At 37.8% G+C, this 19,270-nt stretch overlaps 1 pseudogene; it reads left to right on the top strand.

The window, feature by feature from the left end:
* Nucleotides 1-17,138: 17,138 nt before the first annotated feature.
* LOC112929892 (golgin-45 pseudogene) lies at nucleotides 17,139-18,465 on the top strand (annotated as a pseudogene).
* The last annotated feature ends 805 nt before the right edge of the window (nucleotides 18,466-19,270 follow it).

Here is a 19,270-nt window from a genome sequence, read left to right on the forward strand (position 1 = left end):
GCCTAGAATTTTTAGCAATCCAGCTGCTCATTACCTGTTGCAGACTAGTCATACTTCATATGTTCTATTCCAGTTTCCCATTGCCACTGGTTTTATGCCACCATTGAGAACTGTTTTATAGACACTATATTAAAAAGCAAATAATTTATCAGATAATTTAAATGTAAATTAGTAGATATTAAATTATAGAGACAAATTACTATACCAGTTACTACACCAGTAACTTGATGAAATCTTTTCCACACTGAAACTTGAAAGGAAAAAAAAGAAGACGTTTTATTAACACAAACTCACAAAAGGAAAACTATGTACATTGACTCAGAAATTTGAATATCATGTAGTCAATGAAGGGAAAGGGGAAAATAAAGAGAAAATCAAATCATTGGACTCTCATCCTATTTGAGGGAAGTATTTTGACCCTCTTAATGATCATGAAATCCTTTAGTGAGTCATAGTTTCTTTTTTTTTTAACCTGAACTTTTGTGTAACTGCTTGTGAAAACAGCCTCAATCTATCTTCCTGTCAAAGATTGATCAGATCAGGGGAAAAAAGTAGTCAAATTACTGGGATAAATAAGATTAGGAAGCAATTTATTTAACTCAATGAACTATTATCTAATTCCATAATAAAAGAATTCCATAATAAAAAAGTCTATATAAAATTGTCCTGAGTTGTTGCAAGAATATTTTAGCTATTCTGTTTCCAATTTCTTCATTTGGTCCTTAATTCTGTCTCAGAATTGTATTTCTGAAACTCAGATCTGATCCTGTAAACACTCAATGCTCTTCATTCATTATTAGGGATGAACTCGTCAAACTTTTAACAGTATCATTAATATTTACTTAATTATTGCAATATGTTTAAGAGATTTAGAAACATTTATCAATGATTTCATATAGTCACAGGTAAATATTACTCATTATTAGGAGAAAACTCTTTTCATATTTTTTGTATATAAAAATACTGAGAAAATTTCTTCAAATATTACTCAATAGAAATAGAAATAGTTTTGTTTCCTTTTTCCTAACAATGTCCTTCAATTTGGGGTTGCATAGAGTCCTGGAATTATGAGCCAAAAATCATATGATCAATCACTTGATCTACTATCAAGTATTATTGTTAATGATCTATCATGTGACATCTCAAATAGGTTGTCCTTTAATATTTTTGAAAGCAAAGAAGTGGAAAGCATATGATTTGCCAGCAGTTTTGTTATACAGTATTGGAGGTACTTTCTCAACAAGGAAAGAATTATATCAACTGTCATCTTCGTTTGATTCAGGGAAGGTTTTACTCCTTAGGGCAGTGCCCTGTAATAAGATCTAGGTGGATGCCTTTCTTTCATAGTAGGAGAAGAGTAAGAAAATTACCATGAATTTCAGTCTCTTTCTCGGATCAGTTTTAGGAAAGAGTATATATGGTTTTGATTATTTTGCTTGTGTGGCCTTGGAAAGTCTGTGTACTCCAGGGAATACATGGCCCAGTGTGAACGCCAGTGGTTCAGACTAGAGCATCAAGTCTCAGCTCCCTAACCTGGCAATCATGGAATAAGACACCTTCTTCTCCTTTTCCTCCAGCAAAGCCTACCATGGTGTCCAGGGATGAGATTTTACCAACTAATTTGCTAACATCTAAAAGTTCTTTCCAGCCTCTGTGCCTTTGCAAATATTGCTTCCATCTTCAATTAAGGAAATTTCTCATTTTCCAGGATCCTGCTCATATTCTATCTCCATGAAAACCCTCTCTGACTTTAGGAAGCAGAACTACTCCCACCTGTTTTGCTCATACTAATCTAATAGCATGTCATGTTGCGTTGATATTGTATGTTAAACTTTTTATTAAACTGTCTTATTCTAGAAATTCTGAGCTATGCCTTATTTATTATTTATATCCCCATTGTCTAGGTTGGGGGTATTCAATAAATATTCGATGAATGAATATATTTGACTAAGGTAAACGCATTAAGAATACACATTAGAAATGTGATATACATTCTATTGCTTTATAAATTGTATTTTATAAACTCTGTCAATATTTCATTTTATAACTCCTTTTTTGGTTATTTTCCATAATTTCTCTATATTATACAAATAAATTATGTTTAGTATACTTCATGGGCTATATTTTTAAATACTTCTCATATCAGTATTTTACCTGGCCCATTGTAATATTTTCTTGATGCATTTGGACTTCTAGTGTTTGAATTTATAAAATACAGTGGAATCCAAATTTATAAATGGGCATTGTTCTAAAAGTTCATTGTTAAGTCGGTTGTTTTGATTTTAGAATTTATGTTCCCAAAGAATTAAGGCTATAAATGGTGATTAAATTGCAAGGTGGTCCAGCAACACCTGTTTAACTGATAATAACCTGAAATGTGATATAATGGTACTATTCCAGATTTATTTAATGTAAAATCATAACACTGGGAGGAAGGGCAACTGTTTATTTTCTCTAATGCATTCTGATTTCTAACCAAATAATGTCAGAAATACATTTCTAGGGCTATTGAAACACATGTGTTGGGGAAGGGCTAAAAAGCAAAAAAAAAAAAGGAAATGTGGTTTACTTCTTGCTCCCAATGTGGAGATCTCTTGGTGTGCTTCTCTCAGTGAGCAGTGGCATCATCATTATTAGAAAGGCAGACTCTCAGGGTCACTCCAGGACTGCTGAGTCAGAATCTGCATTTTAACAAGATGCCCAGATAATTCACGTGTAAGCTAAGGTTTGCGATGCCCTGAAGATTAACAGTGGCTTTTTTCCCCCTTTTAATATCTACATTAGAAGAGGAATATCTCTGTTGTCAAACATCTACAGAAGAGGAAGAGCTACTTGAAATCACCAATTTCTGGGAATCATTAATTCAGGGCAAAAGAATATTTTTCCTATAGGGTCAATGAAAGGAGATGGATATATATATATATATATATATATATATATATATATATATATATATAATTAATATATATAATATTATATATATAATCTCTATCGGATTATATGGCTCTTTGGTAAGAAGGAAGACTAAGTATTTGGGATACTAAGTATTTGGGATAATTTAAAACCCAATATATATATATATAAAATAATAATATATATAATATTATATATATAATCTCTATCGGATTATATGGCTCTTTGGTAAGAAGGAAGACTAAGTATTTGGGATACTAAGTATTTGGGATAATTTAAAACCCAACAGGTTTTTTAAAGCATTAAACATGCTTCCAAATTAGTGACGTTCTTTATGTATATGTATGTATATATATACTACTATGATTAATAGAATAATTAATAGAATAGAATATTAATAGAAATATAAAAACAAATAAATCATATCAAAATAACTATCCCAAGATAGCTAAATAAAAAAAATTGGATGTAAAACAAAACCCTTAGATTTATAAATAAGCGAAGGAATCCTGAAATTCAATGATTACATTAGGTTGTTGTGATAATAAATGAAACTATAGTAGAAGCATAGAGATGAGTTATATTTGTTGAACATCAACTAGAACAATACCTTTCTGAAAAAATACTTTTTATCTCTTTCATTCTTTTCTGGATGATCATTTAAACATTATTTTCATGTATCCTAATAGACCAAATATGGTTGGTAAAGGCATCTGTAATTTAGGTTTTTAATCTAGCCTTCATTTAGTAGCTGGCATGACAGATAATGTAGTATATCTCCTCTGAACTTTACTGATGTTGACTATATATACTAACTGTGGGTAAACACAGTCAATGTTTAATGTAGTATTTATCTTTAGTTTCCACTCAATAATTTTCCATGTGTTATCTTTATATATATTTATAAATATATACATGTAAAATGTATCATCACATATGTCTTTTGACATTTAAAATTACTTAAAACATTGCTTTTTGACTTTTTTAGATGAGAAATATATTTTTATAAGAAATTATGAGTAATCAATCGTTAATAAAGTATTAACATTTTCATCTCTCTAGAAAATTTCTTTACATTTTTAGCAAAAAAAAAAGTAAAATGTTTGGCTAATGAAAGAAACTAAAATTAAGTTCCTTCTTAATTCTGGGAGATCTCAGGATGTGGAAATAGCATTCACTGTGCTAGGGGCAAAAAACCCAAAAACAACCCTGAGTCTTCTTGCGCACTTCTAACTTTGTGGCTTTGAAACAATCATTTGCTGTCTCCTGGCTTGAAAGCAAATTTTGAACGAGAATTCTGCTTTGAAAACACTTCTCGTTTTAGATCTATAATTAAGGAGCCATATTTTAAAGTTCCCATAGTCTTATATATATACATATATATATATATATATAATTTTATGTTTATTTGTTTTTGCTAATATACACAGGATATTAGGTATGGAATATAAATCAGAATGATGTTTCAAATAGTAAAGTCAACTGTCAGTAGCAATGCATTTTTTTTCTTAACTAACCTAGATAATATAACAGCACTTTTGCTATTGAATATATGGGTTCAGAAATACAAAAAGAGATTCAAGAACTGGTTGGCTCTTCATGGCATGGTTTATCTACAAAATGTTGGTATTAAAGTTTTAAAATATAAACACTTCAGTTTTTATGGTTCTAGGTAGTAGGCATCTCAATGTTCAGTTATGCCAGCAATAGTAGTTTAACTTTATAAGTTTGTTTTTGTATTAACTAAAATATTAGCAATAAGTCTATCAGAAAATTCTGTTTTTTGAAACAGTCCATCTGTGATGGAAAAACAAATTAGTCCACCTTTTCAAACATTATTAGCCTGTCAATAAATTAAAACACCTTTCCTAAGATTGCAATTTCAATTATAGATATGCTCATGGGGATCCTACCAATAGGAGACTATAAATCTTGAATAAATTCAAAATTCCATCTGTTGTATTCTAAAGAAAAATAGTATTCTAAAAGAAAAAAATCATTTTCTCTCTACCAATTCATATTCAGGACTAGTTTGAAATCATTTTTCCCCCCCACACATATAGCCATAAATTTGAGTTGTGTACTAAACTTGGTTCTAAGCTGTAACTGACTTTCTTAATAGCATATGACAGTTTTTCATTTAAAATTGCTTAAAATGTTGTTTTTTTGATATTTTTTAGATGAAAGACCATCTGTGTAGAGTACAATGAGGTTGACCTATTCAATTATATTTTCACAGATACTTCTTTGTACTTCTACTAGTCAGTGAGCTCTTTGAAGGTGAAGATTATGTTTAATTTACTTTTGGATTCCTATCATCTTTTTAAAGCAGAAGAATGCCTATATCACATTAGCGTATCTTAAGTTGCAAGGTTTGCTAAAAAAATTATTGCCAAAGATGCTTAGCTCATAATTATAATTTTATATTCATTCTTTTTAAGTCATTTTATCCATGTGTTTGTGTTGTAATCTGTGGGGCCAGGGAGTCTTTATGTTTCATATCACGTAATCTTGTGAAAAAGAAATACTCTTCCATTATAGCATAAGAGTGGTATAGACTATAATTTACTGAAATATGGTTAGATAGATGGGACTGGGAAGATAACTTCCTGAGGCGTGGGGCAAGGGCTAAAGAAGACATTGTTTATGGTCCAAAATATTATTTTCCTTTGCTTGAACAAGTGAAATTATGTTTAATGCTTTAAGAATGCAAATAATAATGAGTTTACTGTCTTTTCACACTTTTTCCTGAGTTTCTATTTCATTAGGATAGAGTCCTTGAAGGGGAATTACTAGGACAAGGATTTAAACAATTTAAGCCTCATGGTATGTAATGCCTACAGGGCATCCTTAAACATTTTAGGTCTTCTCATTTTTTGACATTTGATAATTTTAAATGTGAAAATGGAATTTATCATTTCAGTTTGTTACTGAAATTGAACATTTTCCATATTTGTTAGAAATTTATATTTTGTTTTCTAAGAATTCTCTAACACTTTCTGTAAATAGGAGCATTTTTAGAGAACAGTTGCCACTCTTCCTCTTCCTTTGAACCTCCTTTCTGGGCTGATGCTGTTTCTTCTACTTCAGGATTTTATTTACTCTTTTAAAAGCAGAATGTTATAAAAAATATTCTGTAAAACATTTCTGCTTTGTCCTAATTTTTCTGTTTTCTGAATCTCTTATATATACTTTTAATGCCTCAATTCTCCAATCCATTATTTCATACACACCTTGTGTATTATTTATTTTTCTGGCAAAGTTATTCTCAAGTTCAGAATCTTTCAGAAGCTCCTTATTATCATTAGGGAGAAACTTCCTTCTCTGCTTGGCAGCAAAGGCCTTTGACAAAGACGACCCAGCTTCCACTGGAAGTTTACTCCCATGCGTGTAGACTCTACCCTGAATTAATTGCATCCATTTTCCTCTGAATTTATTAAATACATTCTTATATTTGTCATTTGTGTTTTTGCTGATTTTGATCCCATTCTCTCAACAGCCTTGTCCTATTATTTCTAGTGGAAACTCTGTAAGGGACATTTCAAAGTTTACATTTCTTCTTGAAGGCTAATTTGATCCTTGGTGAGAGTTTATTGGAACCACCGCTTAACGGCATTTCCCATGCTGATTTGTATTGAAGTTGTCCTAAAGAATACGTCCCTACAGTAATAATGTCAGCACTTTAAGGACTGGCTCTGCTCACTCCTCCTTATGGTGCTTCGGGTCTTTGCACAAAACACCCTCAATATACACTTGTTTAATTGAATTAAAGTTAAGTGCTAGTTGGTTAAATCCAGCTTTATTGAAAACCTTGAATTAAGGCCCACAGCAAAAGGTCTCAAAAGTTCTTATGGATTTTCATATTTGATTTACACACTGAGCCAGAAGCTTTCGAATTATTACTGCCCTGGCTTAGAGAACATATTTATAAATATTCCTTGGGGAAATGCCTTTCCTCTCTTTTGAATAAGATAGAACCACTGAAAATAATTCCACAAGCAACCCTTCCTAAGTTACCATGTGCTGTGGGCAGTAGAACCTCAAAATACAGTTAATATTTAAAGAGGACAGCCTATTCAGGAGGAGTGAAAATATCTCCTGGTGCTTACCTAGAGATATTTAATTTTTTCACTTTTCACCTTAAGAAAAAAAAAAAAAGCAAAGCAGTTGATAATATTAATAGAAAGTGATCTTTGGAGAGGTGCTTTAACAAACAGATAACAGGAAACCCATAAAACTACCATTTTAATTGGAAATTGGTACTTACAAAGTATTTAAGTGTGAGACGACATCTGCTTCTGACCAGGATGGAGTAACAGGGACTGGGCTTATGTTACCACCTGAAATAACAAGTAAACAAAGGAAATCTAAAAATCAGGCTGAAGTAAATGTGCGTGTATGTAGACACACACACACACACACACACACACACACACACACACATTCTCCAATAAAGGACAATAAGGACAATAACCCCTGAAAAACAAGCAACAAACAAGATGAGCCTTATCCTTACCCCAGCGTACCGCCTTGACTGAGTGTTCAAGCTGGAGAACCCAGGCAAAACCTGGCAGGCTCCTCCTAAGAAGACGGAGCAGATAGTCTGGGGAGGCCAAAGTGGCTAAATTTACAGGACAGAATAACACAGAGCAGAAAGCTGCAAAGAAAATCCTAGAAGAATTTCTTCTTCAGAAGACCCCTCACCAATATCCTACTGAGCATGGATTAGCACCAGTGTAGGAAGGAACTGCCCGGGAGAGAGCAATACTGAAGGAACCTTGCTGGGGGCTCGTGGGGGGCTGGGAAGGCCGCCTCTTCCCACCAGGCCACGCAGAAACCTCATGATTCACAGGGAATCATTGACTAGTTCACCGAAGGGTCTTGCCTCAGACGTAGGGCTTATACTAGACTGACTGCACATCAGTCCCACCCAACACAAGGCCTTAAAGGATCACAGCTGTCCCCACGTCCTCCTGCTGTGAGAGGCAGTTCAAGTTTGGGGACTCCTTGCTGACTGAGTCCTAGCTACATGGAGCCTACGTGGTGGCCAATTCCTATAGTTCAAGGGACCCTTACTCCCTCCTCTGGGGAGAGGGAGCCTCTCCGGGAGGCTGGAACTCAGAATGTTGGGATAGAAAAGTCTCCAAGTGGGTTCCTGGATGGGATGGTCAGTGGGACCCTTCCTGCTATCACCCCAAGTTTCCCAGATCCCTGTTTTGCCCTTTTTGGGACGCAGCAGATTACAAAGGGCCCTGACTTAGTGTGTTCATGTTGATGCTCCATCCCAAGAGTGGATTGTCTCGGGGCTGGAGCCTTTGTGTGCATTAGTAGACCCTTTAAAAATGTCCTTTTAGGCCAGCAGCTTCGGGGTAGTGCGGGGTTGAGGAGGGGGGCAAGACTACGAGATACCAGGGCCTTCGTATCTCATTTACTGTCAAGCAGATTTCCCGGGTGGATGCCCATCTCGTCGGGGCCGGGCATTCTGTAAGCTCCCAAGCAGTGGTTCTGACTGATGCTCTGCAGGCAGAAGAGGAAACCTGTAGCCCGAATAGTTCCCCACACCTGCACCAGCAAACGATTGTCCTTTGTAGAACAGAAAGGGCGCAGGGAGCCAACGTGCTGCCGAGGGATCGCTGGTCCCTCAAGAGATCCTGCCACACCAAGGGCTGGGCGCTGGGCCGGGCGATGCCGTGGGCTGAGCCATCTCTGCAGCTCTTCACAGCTTACGTGCTCCCGGAGGCCACTCTGATATTGTTGCTTATTAAAATAATTATAATCCTTTGGCTTCTGGCAATTAAGTCACACAACCTGACCTTTATTGCGTCAGGGCCCCAGCGCCACCAGCAAGCTAATTTCTGTGACAGCCTCGACCATCGGCCCTGCTCTACAGAGGATGACCCCTGAACATTTCATGATGCCAGTGATGCTCATACCAGCGCCTTCCTTAGAGTCCTGCTAAATAATGTGTTCTCCAGGCTTTCTTGAGGAACCCGGTTCTCTTTTGGGTCTTGTGGCCTCACATAACGTCACTGTCCCAGCAGACCCAAATCACTGAGCCTTTTGATGTGTTCCTCTACTAGCTGCCGCAGCAATTCAGGCAGCTCAACCTCACTTACCCCGGGCGACTTTTCTCTGGCTTTGCTGGAAACCTGAGCAGCAATCTGTACCGTCTCCTGGCTTTTCACCCGAATATTAAATCCCATCTCTAAGTCAATAAATTCCTCTTGATCTGGACTTACGGGCCAGCCGCTTTGATGGAGCACCTGCTGTGTCCAGGTCCACAAGTCCTTCCCTGGCCCCCGTGTGCACACCTGCTCCCTGTTGTGGCTCCTTTGGGATACGGCCTGTTTCCCCCTCGTCAGGGCCGACACTTGCCCAGCTGCAGTGTTGTGTTCCAATACCCACTTCAGTCCATTGGACAGGAGAAGGGGCCGGGACATCCCTGAGAGGGCATCTGTTGCTTTGTGTGGGAGAAAACTCCTTATCTTTTTCTGTGGGAGGACTACTAGCTCTTCATGGGGAAGGGTGGGGATCATTCTGTATATTCAAAGAATGGTGGGGACTCAGAATCTTCATTAGATGTTCCTACACCATGTGTGGCACGGTGCCGCGTCCTAGGGTCTGATGGCAGCATGAAGGCCCTGGCTCTGTTGAACATTCAACCGTCTTTGAAGCTCAGTAACTCTGACTTGATTACTGATCTTGCTCTTTTTCCGCCTGCCAGCTGCATGAGTGAAGGGCTGCTTTTTAGCTACCGAGGAGGAGATTCTCTTCCCCTTTCTTAGCTTTCGGCTGTTCGTTAATGTCTGCGAGCTTTTCATTATCCACTATTAGGGCAGCAATGGACTTAGTACGGATTATTTCATTCCATTATCTTTATATTTATTAATCACCCCATTCAGTTCAAATGTCTGAATCGTCAACACCTAGGGTATAGCCCTTTCCAGATAGTGGTCATAGGTAAGAGCTTTGACAAGAGGAATACTCCTTTGTGCTAGAGGCTGTCCATGCTCCACTTGCCACTCAGGGTGGGACCTACATGGTCAGCTGAGGAGTGAGTGACAGTCCCCAGGCCCCATCTTACCATTTGCCTTCTTAGACTATTCCTGGTAGCAACTGTGCCCGCTGGGTGATCTGGACATCAGATGCTGAGATTTTATTAGATGGTAATATCTAGGAAAAGAGAAAAGAGTAAAAGACAGTAAAAAAGAGGCCACCAGTCTACCACAAAGAACTAAGAATGTCTCTGCAAGGCTGGTAAGGAGCTCTGCAGCAAAGAAATATGTTAGAGGAAAGCTGATTGGGTACAGTCCTGTTTTTTCACTTAGCTTTAATCTGTATTTGACTGAGAGCCAAAGTAAAAAATTAGATCTTAGATCAAAAGCTAAGGCAGATGTTGAAGAAACTAAGAGCTAGAGGTTATCAGCTAACCACATTCCTCACAGCTGGGCAGCAAGTCTCTTCTTGATGGGGGATCTTCAGGCCACATCAATGTGCACTGTGCTTGCCAGAGCTCTCATAAAAATATCTGCATCTGTACTTTGATTTCTGAATCCATTTCTGATTGTAACAATAAATCGAGGAATAGGAAGCACTTCAAATGTTGTGCTTCCTGGAGATGTTCTTCGTTTCTCCAAGGGAAAGGTGGACACACACTTGACAGATACCTGGCAGTGTAAAACTGCAAGGGAAAGGGCCTCACAGGGAAATGGGCTTGTGTCCTGATTAGGTCATCATCTTGATTTCAAGTGTGTGCCCTAACCTGCTGCTTACCTTTCCGTGTATTTAATTCTTGATTGCAGTAAGACTGCAGAGTTTAAAATAAAAGGATTGAATACTGTTAATACATCTTACATAGGAGATACTAATTAATAAAGCAATTTGGGTATTTAAAAAAATACAATAGAGATTTTGGAAATGTTCAAATTAGAAATACATTATTTGAGGAAGTCCAGTGGAAAAATACCAACAGCCATCTAGAATGCGTGTTTTCCTAACTAGACTACTACAGCTCAGGTTATGTGATAAGATAAGGGTGGACTGTTTGAATTTTACTTTTTTAATCCCCATAAAAGATAGACTTATCCACTAAAGCCTTCTAGAAGCACACAATTATGTCACTTCTATCTACTTCAACATTTCTTACACTTGTTAATTAAAGCATGCCTCTAAGGACCTCTGCTTGCCAACCATGCATAACCCAGGCTGGAAGTGCCCTACATATCTGAAGGTAAAGATATTTCATGAAATTATTGTATAAGACAGTCCAGCTTAACCTTCCTCTTCAGGAGAACGATATATACTTGAAAGTAAAAAGCTTCATTAACTGTTGTATAAGGAAGATATTTTACTAATCCATATTGGCCTTTGCCAGTTCATTACGCATTTATTTGTGAATTTGGGACTCAAGTTTGACCTAGCACAAATGAAAAGACAAGTTTATTACAAGAGTGGTAGGGAAAATTGCTATCTGACACAACTGCTGCCTAAGGAGGGTGGACACTGTAAAATTACTTTATTTTCTATGGAATTCTTGGAAAGATTTGAATATGCAAATCTGGGCTTGGAGTTGAATTTCAAAGCAGCTGTCTGAGGATAATTTGTAGCTCTCTTGAAGAGATACTGAGAAGGGGGAGACAGGGCAGAGGAAGAAAGGAATCAGTATGATGAGGAAAAGCTGGAATTCTACATGGGGAAGTAAGACTATCCTGGAATGGAGTGTTCAAAAGTTTAATACTAAAAATTCATTGCTTCCATTATTTTGTGGTAAATTCTATTCTGGCTTCTTCACACCTTCAGTAGAATCTGTCATGCCTACAAATGCTGTGGTTTAAGAGCCAGAGTATTTTGTTGTTGTTGTTGCTTTGAAGTTTGTTTTTAAGAATTTCAGAAAGCGATTGAGACTAAACCTCATCACAGGACTGACAAATCAGAGAGGAACATCATCAGTCAGAAAAATTAACAGGACTAATTCAGCAGATGCCAAAAGTGACCGTGAAAATCTAAGCCACTGCCACATCCGGCCCCCACCTCCCAAATCCTGATGACTAACAGAAATCTTGGGAAGTTTTCCAAATTATCCACAAATAGTGAAATTAAGGTTCAAGTCCATTAGCTAGGTCTTTAGGGGCAGGGGATTCAGTTAAATTGAATAGTAGGGGATAGTAGAATCCAAGAATAAAGATACACAAAGGCCTCGGTAATTATGGAAGCAAGAACTCAAAGTTTCCTCAGTGGTTCATCTCCTTTTCTTTAGGTGCGTCAGCTTTTCTAAATTTTAATTTTCCTGTGGTAAGAACTCTTCACATGAGATCTACCCTCTCAACAGATTTTTAAATGTACAACACGAATTGTTGACTATTGGCAAAAGTCAGAACTGTTCTCACAGGTAAACATCAAATCTGTTTTTTAAAAGCCTCCATGGGCAAGCAAGTTTTCAATACCCAATAAGCACAATATTGTACGAGGGATCTCTAGAATGTACTCATCGTGTACAACTAAAGCGTTATACCTGTTGCATTTGTTTGTGCTCATCTTCCTGAAGATTTCTTTTCTCCATATGGTAGAAAACTTGACTTTCAGCAGCTACCAGGAAGGCATGGTCACACTTGCTAGGTCCCAAATCCCAGGGAAAGGTATGATTATGTATGACTCAGAGCCCTTCTGATGATATCCTCTGTGCGCGCCAACTGTGGCATTGTATAGTTTGCACTGTATACTACGACAAGGATTTTGTTTTTAGAGTACCAGCATTTTTAGAGGTAGTCTAAAAGTTCCTGTAGTCATCCATTTATTCTTCTGATATATGCATTAGGAATTTTGCATCTCCCAAAATGTAACAGGTGTTTTAATTCACCAGTTACAAAATATTATAAACTGCCTTTTCCAATCATAACTCATGTCAACATTGGAGAAATAATATCCACTAAGAGAATTTAGGACATGGCAGCAAATTATTAATAGAACAATTGAGACAAGGGGAAGGATGCACGTATTATAGTCAGGAATAGATGATTGATGGTAGAGCAAATTTTTTCATGAAGAATTTATGTTACACTCCCCAAAGACCATCTGGAAAGCCTTTTCTGGATGTTTACCTGTGTGTTTTGAGTTTAATAACAGTTCTAGACATCTCTTAATTAATCACATCTGTCAAATGATGTTGGAGATAGACACCTAAACATAATGTCTTCAAGGACAGTCACACATTAGTGACTAAGACCTTCATTCACTCAGAAAGAGACTTGAAAATGTGATATATATACTGATTTTCAATTGCTCTATCTGAAATCTCACCGAATATAGTATATTTAGGGTATGTTTAAATGTATGTTTATACGTGCAGGTGTGAAAGTATATACATGTGTAAATGTCTTTGGTGATATTTCTGATCTTCACCACCAACATTATACTAGTATGTTATACAAACATAATGATGTCAGACTGGTTGTTCTTTCTAAACTGTTTCTATGCGGGAGGGGCAGGGAGGAAAAACACTCCCTTTTATTTGCCTTGTTCTTACAGTTCTTTCATTATTCTTGAAGTTTTGTTATGATATATAGAAGTAATGAGTTAACCCCAAATCTCAGTGGCTTAACGCAACAATATTTTCCTCTTGCTCACAAAACAGATCCAAGGAAAAGCTAAAGTTGGGTAGTGCCTTGGATTCACAGTCACTCAGGAATTTTGGCTCAGAGGCCCCACTATCTTATATCTGAATCATCTGGAACATACAGTTTTCCCCATCCACGTGATGAGTAAAGAAGGAAACCTTTCACTGGTAATTACGCATTTTGCTTTGGAAAAGACATGTAATTCCATTGATCAGAACTGGTCACGTGGCCCCACCTAACTGCAGAAGGACTAGGAAGTATACGAGAGTACATGAAATCATCAATGAGCTGTCTTTGTCTTTCCAGACCTATGTTTGTTGGGCAAGAGAAATTATAATGAACAAGTGAAAAGTTTAAATACCAAACTCTTTGTTCCTTTTTCTTTATTCCAATGGCACACCGCATATCAGACACAATGACATATTTAGAATCCTGACCCACTTTCCTCCTGATTTTCATGCTGAGGACACTGTTCCTCTTTCAACAGTCAACCAGCTCATGAGCTAGATGTGGACGACTCAGGGTGTTGGAGCAGTGCTGAGAGCTTTAAGGTGACTCTGCTTACAAAAAATAAACACACAAAACCCTCCACATGCCAAACTAAACCAAACCACTGTTTATGGGATATAAAGCTAATTTCTGGTTGAGAACTTAGAGGTTAGGGTCAAAAAACTAACCTTAGCTTTTCTCCTTTTTTAGTCCATTTTTCACTTTCTCTTTCATTCTCTATCACTAATCTCCTTGTAATGAGGAACAGGTTGAGCGAACAGAACCAATTTCTATCTCTAGCTATTTACCATAAACCATTGCTTCTTTATTCAATCTTTCCCCATATGACCCTTTTTAGAATTGGAGTTGATAAAAACCAAATGAGACGTTGGTGAGCTACAACACTAATCAGAGATAACCAGGTATATTCACATTGTAGAAAACATTAAGCTTCCTTTTAACACCTTAAAGATTATTCTTTTCATTTAGTAATATTTAAAGAGTAATCCAAAAGGAATGTGCTGATTTTAATAGCCACAAAACGTCTAGCTATTTAATAAAATATCACAAGCTGGTCTTGAATTACATTCAGGAGCAAATCAAATAACATGCAGAGAGAGACATATTCTCTGGTGGAAAAGCCTGTAGTGAGCCTCAAAGTCATTTTTACTTCATTCAAATATGAATATATACTTATACAACAATTTAGAAAAAGACTTTGTGGAATATGGGTCTGGATGAATTTCTTGTGGTACCTATTTTTGCAAGTTTTTTAAAACATTGAAATCACTGTTGTGGGTTCTTAGAGATGAACCATCTGTCACAAATCAGAATCAACATTTATTGTAGCTTATTAAGAGGAAAAGTTCCTAGCAAAAACCATTTAAAGTGTAAAATTGGATATTGAAAACTTTCTTTCCCATAGAGGTCTTTAAAAAACAGATTAGATGTTCATCTGTGAAAATAGTTTTGACTTGTGTAACTAGATAATTATCTCATATGGTAGATCACTAAAAAGGTGAGAAATGTATGGGGATAGAAGGAAGGCAGAGGAGCATAAGCACGTGTATGCATGTGTGGGGGGGGGGAGAGAGAGAAAGAGAGGGAGGGAGAGAGAGAGAAAGTGAGAGAGTGAGAGAGCGAGAATGAGAGAATGGCCTGAACTTCTCAGGAGAATTATGTTTGTAGGAAATGGAACAGAAAAATACGAAATTGCTTTTGAAGGTAGCTCACAAACTATAACGCACATTATAAACTGAAGTGCTACTAAATAAGTTATAACTTAGTTAATGTGAGTACGTCAATATATTATCACAGTTCAAATATTTGTACCTTGTAAACAAAAATGTCATCATAGGAGTGATAGCATCATGATGTCAACACAGGTCATTCCCAACTTTGGTCTCCCTCACAAGAAGACCAGATAGTAATTATCCACAGACAAGATATCATTGCGAAATCCCAGAAACTGGGGGCTAAAGCACAAAGACCAAATAGAACCACATTTGAAGGGTGACAAGAATGGCTGCACTCTGCATTGCCCTCCAAACCCCAAGAACAGCACAGCATCGCACTGAGATAGCCTCCCTGGATATAGATTTCTCCAGTTGGGGTGGGGGGAGCTCAAGGTGAACACCTGGCTGCCTCAGCATTTTGAGGCACTTCCTGGGAGGTCCACTCAGGTCTCACCTCACAGGAATCGCTGAGGAAATCCGTAGGGCTTGACCACCGGAGATCAGATAGAAAGAGGGACGCAGAGTAGGGCTTACACACCTGGTGCTCAGGTCTTGGAAGACTGCAATCCTCCTCTGAGGGGCACTACAGCAGAGATCCCACCCATTTGCAATGTACATCTGCAGAGGCAAGCTGGTGGCCCTATCTGGCCTAGAAATAAGCTCACAGATATGTGGTCAACTAATATTTAACAAGAGAGCCAAGAATATTCAATGGAGAAAAGACTCTCTTCAATAAATGGTGCTGGGAAAACTGGATATTCACATGTAAAAGAATGAAACTGGGCTTTTATCTAATAGATTCCCAACAAATAACTTGAAATGCTTAAAGATTAAAAGTAAAATCTCAAACCATAAAACTCCTAGAAGAAAACACAAGGAAAAGCTCCTTGACATTAGTCTTGGCAATGATTTTATGGATATGACAGTCTAAGCATAAGACACAAGAGCAAAAATAAACCAGTGGGACTAACTATATCAACCTAAAACGCTTCTGCATAGGAAAAGAAATGACAAATGAAATGAAAAGTCAAAATATTATCTAAATAATGAAATTAAGCATTCATTTCCACATGAGATTGTAAATTCTTTTCAGGCAGGGAACTTGTTATACTTTTGAATTTTCTAGAATATCTGTTAAGACATCAAAGTATACAATAAATATGTCTTGCTTAATTAATTCAGTCAACATTAAATCTGACTTTTGTGTAAAGATATCCTTTTTTCCTTTTTTTACCAAGAAAGAATGAGAAAAAATCTTAAGCAGTCCTCAGGCCCAGCACTGAGCCCGATGTGGGGCTCAATCTCATGATCCTGAGATCATGACCTGGGCTAAAATTGAGTCAGATCCTCAGCTGACTGAGCCACGCAGGCATTCCACAAAGATACTATTCCACCTATCAGTGCTTTGGAGGTTTGTTTTCAGAGCAGAGAAAAAAAAAAATAAAAACCACTTCTTTATACAACGAAGGACCTAATGACCTCTTCCATAAATACATTTCACAGGTACAAGAGTACTCTTTTGTACTTTGAAAAGCATGATTTACTTAATACCAAAATAAATGTTTTGCTCATATAAAAGCTATAATAAAATATTAGGAATAAAATAATAAAAATATTTTTCTTAGAAGAAAAAGAAAAGAAAAACATACAGAATGGGAGAAAATATTTACAAGCCATATACCTGATAAGGGATTAAATATAAATATCTTAAAATACATAAGGAACTACCAATCAATAGGCAAAACATTAGTAGTCTAATTAAAAAATGGGCAAAGAATCTGAATAGACATTTTTCCAAAGAAGTTACACAAATGTCCAGCAGATACATGAGAAGGTGCTCAACACCACTAGTCATCAGGGAAATTCAAATAAAAACTACAACGAGAGAATGAGCCAGCAGCTGGATGTCAAGGAAATCTGGGCAGGTCAGCTTCAGAATGGGAAAGGAGTGTGCGGAGCAGTTAACCCTGCAACTCGGAGCCCAACAATCTGTAAAGTGAAGTAATCTGAAATCAGAAGAGTAAAGAATCTTGGTGGTTCTTCAGTAGAAATATGGAGGTGCATTTTTATTGGTTAAAAACTGACTGCTTTTGAAAGTGTAGAAACCCAAGTCTGAGGAGACGGGATAGAAACTGAGGAGCCACCTACACCCGTCGAAGCTATGTCTGGGGCCCCACCCATAAAGCATGACACCCTTCAGGATGCATGGAAGGAAGCAGCTCCATCCTGGGAAGAGCCCAGGAGTTCTTCAGCTAAGGAAGAGTCTCACTGAAAAAGCAGTGGAAGTCAACATTGTAAGAATATTCATTCCCAAAGCTGCTATAACCCGGGATATCCTCAACAAAAATGCAAAGGTTAGGCCTCTGGGACGTCATAGAGGAGACTTCCTTGGTCAACCAGAGGGAGTTGTAGAACCCAGAAAGGAACCACGAGAGGAAAAGAATATATTGGAAAAGCTGAAGAACTCTTAAAGGTTAGTGCAGGACAAAGAAGGGCTTTCAAACCAGCTCAGTGTACAGACGGAGTCAAGAGTGAGTTTCAGGAGATGCTGGTGGCTGCTGGGGGGATGATCGATGATCGTCAGTATCAGTGTGACTGTCTAGCTCGCAAGAAGAATCGGCTTATTTTGGAAAATGAAGCCCTAGGTCAAAACACATCTCATCTTTCTGAATAGTTAGAGCATATATCAAGATGCTGGGATGGGGGCGAGGTAAATTCCTCACAGGCAGGATTAGAGCAGATGAGTTAACCAGCTCCAGAGCAGGTTCGCGGCATCAAAACTGTGATGACCCAGAAATTGCTGGGGGAGCTCCTAGCTTCTTCACAGCTGGGGAAAAAGCGGACTCGCTACCCTGGTACACAGCCTCACCCCACAGCAGGACGAGCATTAACAAGTCACAAGTTGGCAAAAGAAGTAAATGCTCATCTTCTGGGAGCTGTTGGTGCTAATGGTCAATATTAGATTCCATCAACAGTTGAATCCTGCAGCGCCCACCCCAGCAGAAGAAATGGCTGAAATGGTTCTACGCATTTTGGATCCGGTTACGTGCACAGAAAGCTCACCTGGATAATCCATTTTCTGAGTCTTCACCTTACTTGCTACAAAGAAAAATATTGGACAATTTCATCCCTATACTGGATACGGAAATACAACTTCCAGTTGCTGTAATCACTGCCAGGGAGAACTCATTGTCCTTTATTTATTTATGTTTTGAGACTTTATTTATTTATTCATGAGAAACACAGAGACAAAAGGTAGAGACACAGGCAGAGGGAGAAGCAGGCTCCCTGGGGGGAGCCCGATGTGGGACTCCATCCCGGGACCCTGGGGTCATGACCTGAGCCGAAGGCAGATGCTCAACCGCTGAGCCCACCCATGTGCCCCACTCATTGTCCTTCGATATTCAATATGTTGCAGGCAGGCTACAGGCACTTGCTTCCTCCCAGGAGTCCCTATTATTTGGGATCTGGAGTTCTTATAATGGTAGAAGTAATATCAGTTTCTATTTCGGTAATATATATTCCCCAGAATGTTTTATGTACTGGACCACCGATCACCCTTAATAACTATCTCAGGGTAAGAAAAGAGTGAAACAGTGAGGATATACTTCAAGTGGATGATAATTTCCAGGCATTATATGATGCTTCTCCTAAAGGACACTGAAAGAAAAAGGGTCTACCTTTATTTTAGGCCCTAAGTTCTAGCCTGCTATGTACTTAATACAAACAGATTTAATTGTGATTTTCTAATGCAGCTACACCCACTCACTCACTGTTGTCTATGGTTGTGTTTTGTTGTTGTTGTTGTTTGTTTTGCACTATAATACTAGAATTGAATAGATGCAACAGGGCTTGTAAAGCCTAAAATATTTCTTATCTAGCCCTTTGCAGAAAAAGTTTTCTGACCCCTACTCTAAAGGAATAAAAGCTGGCAGGGGGATGGGAAGAGGGAATGTTTGTTCCCTTTTTGATGATTTTTTTGGGGGGGCAACAAAAGGGGCTTATGGAAATACTATGGGC

The sequence above is a fragment of the Vulpes vulpes genome, chromosome 7 (genome assembly GCF_048418805.1).
Source record: "Vulpes vulpes isolate BD-2025 chromosome 7, VulVul3, whole genome shotgun sequence".
Lineage (NCBI taxonomy): Eukaryota > Metazoa > Chordata > Mammalia > Carnivora > Canidae > Vulpes > Vulpes vulpes.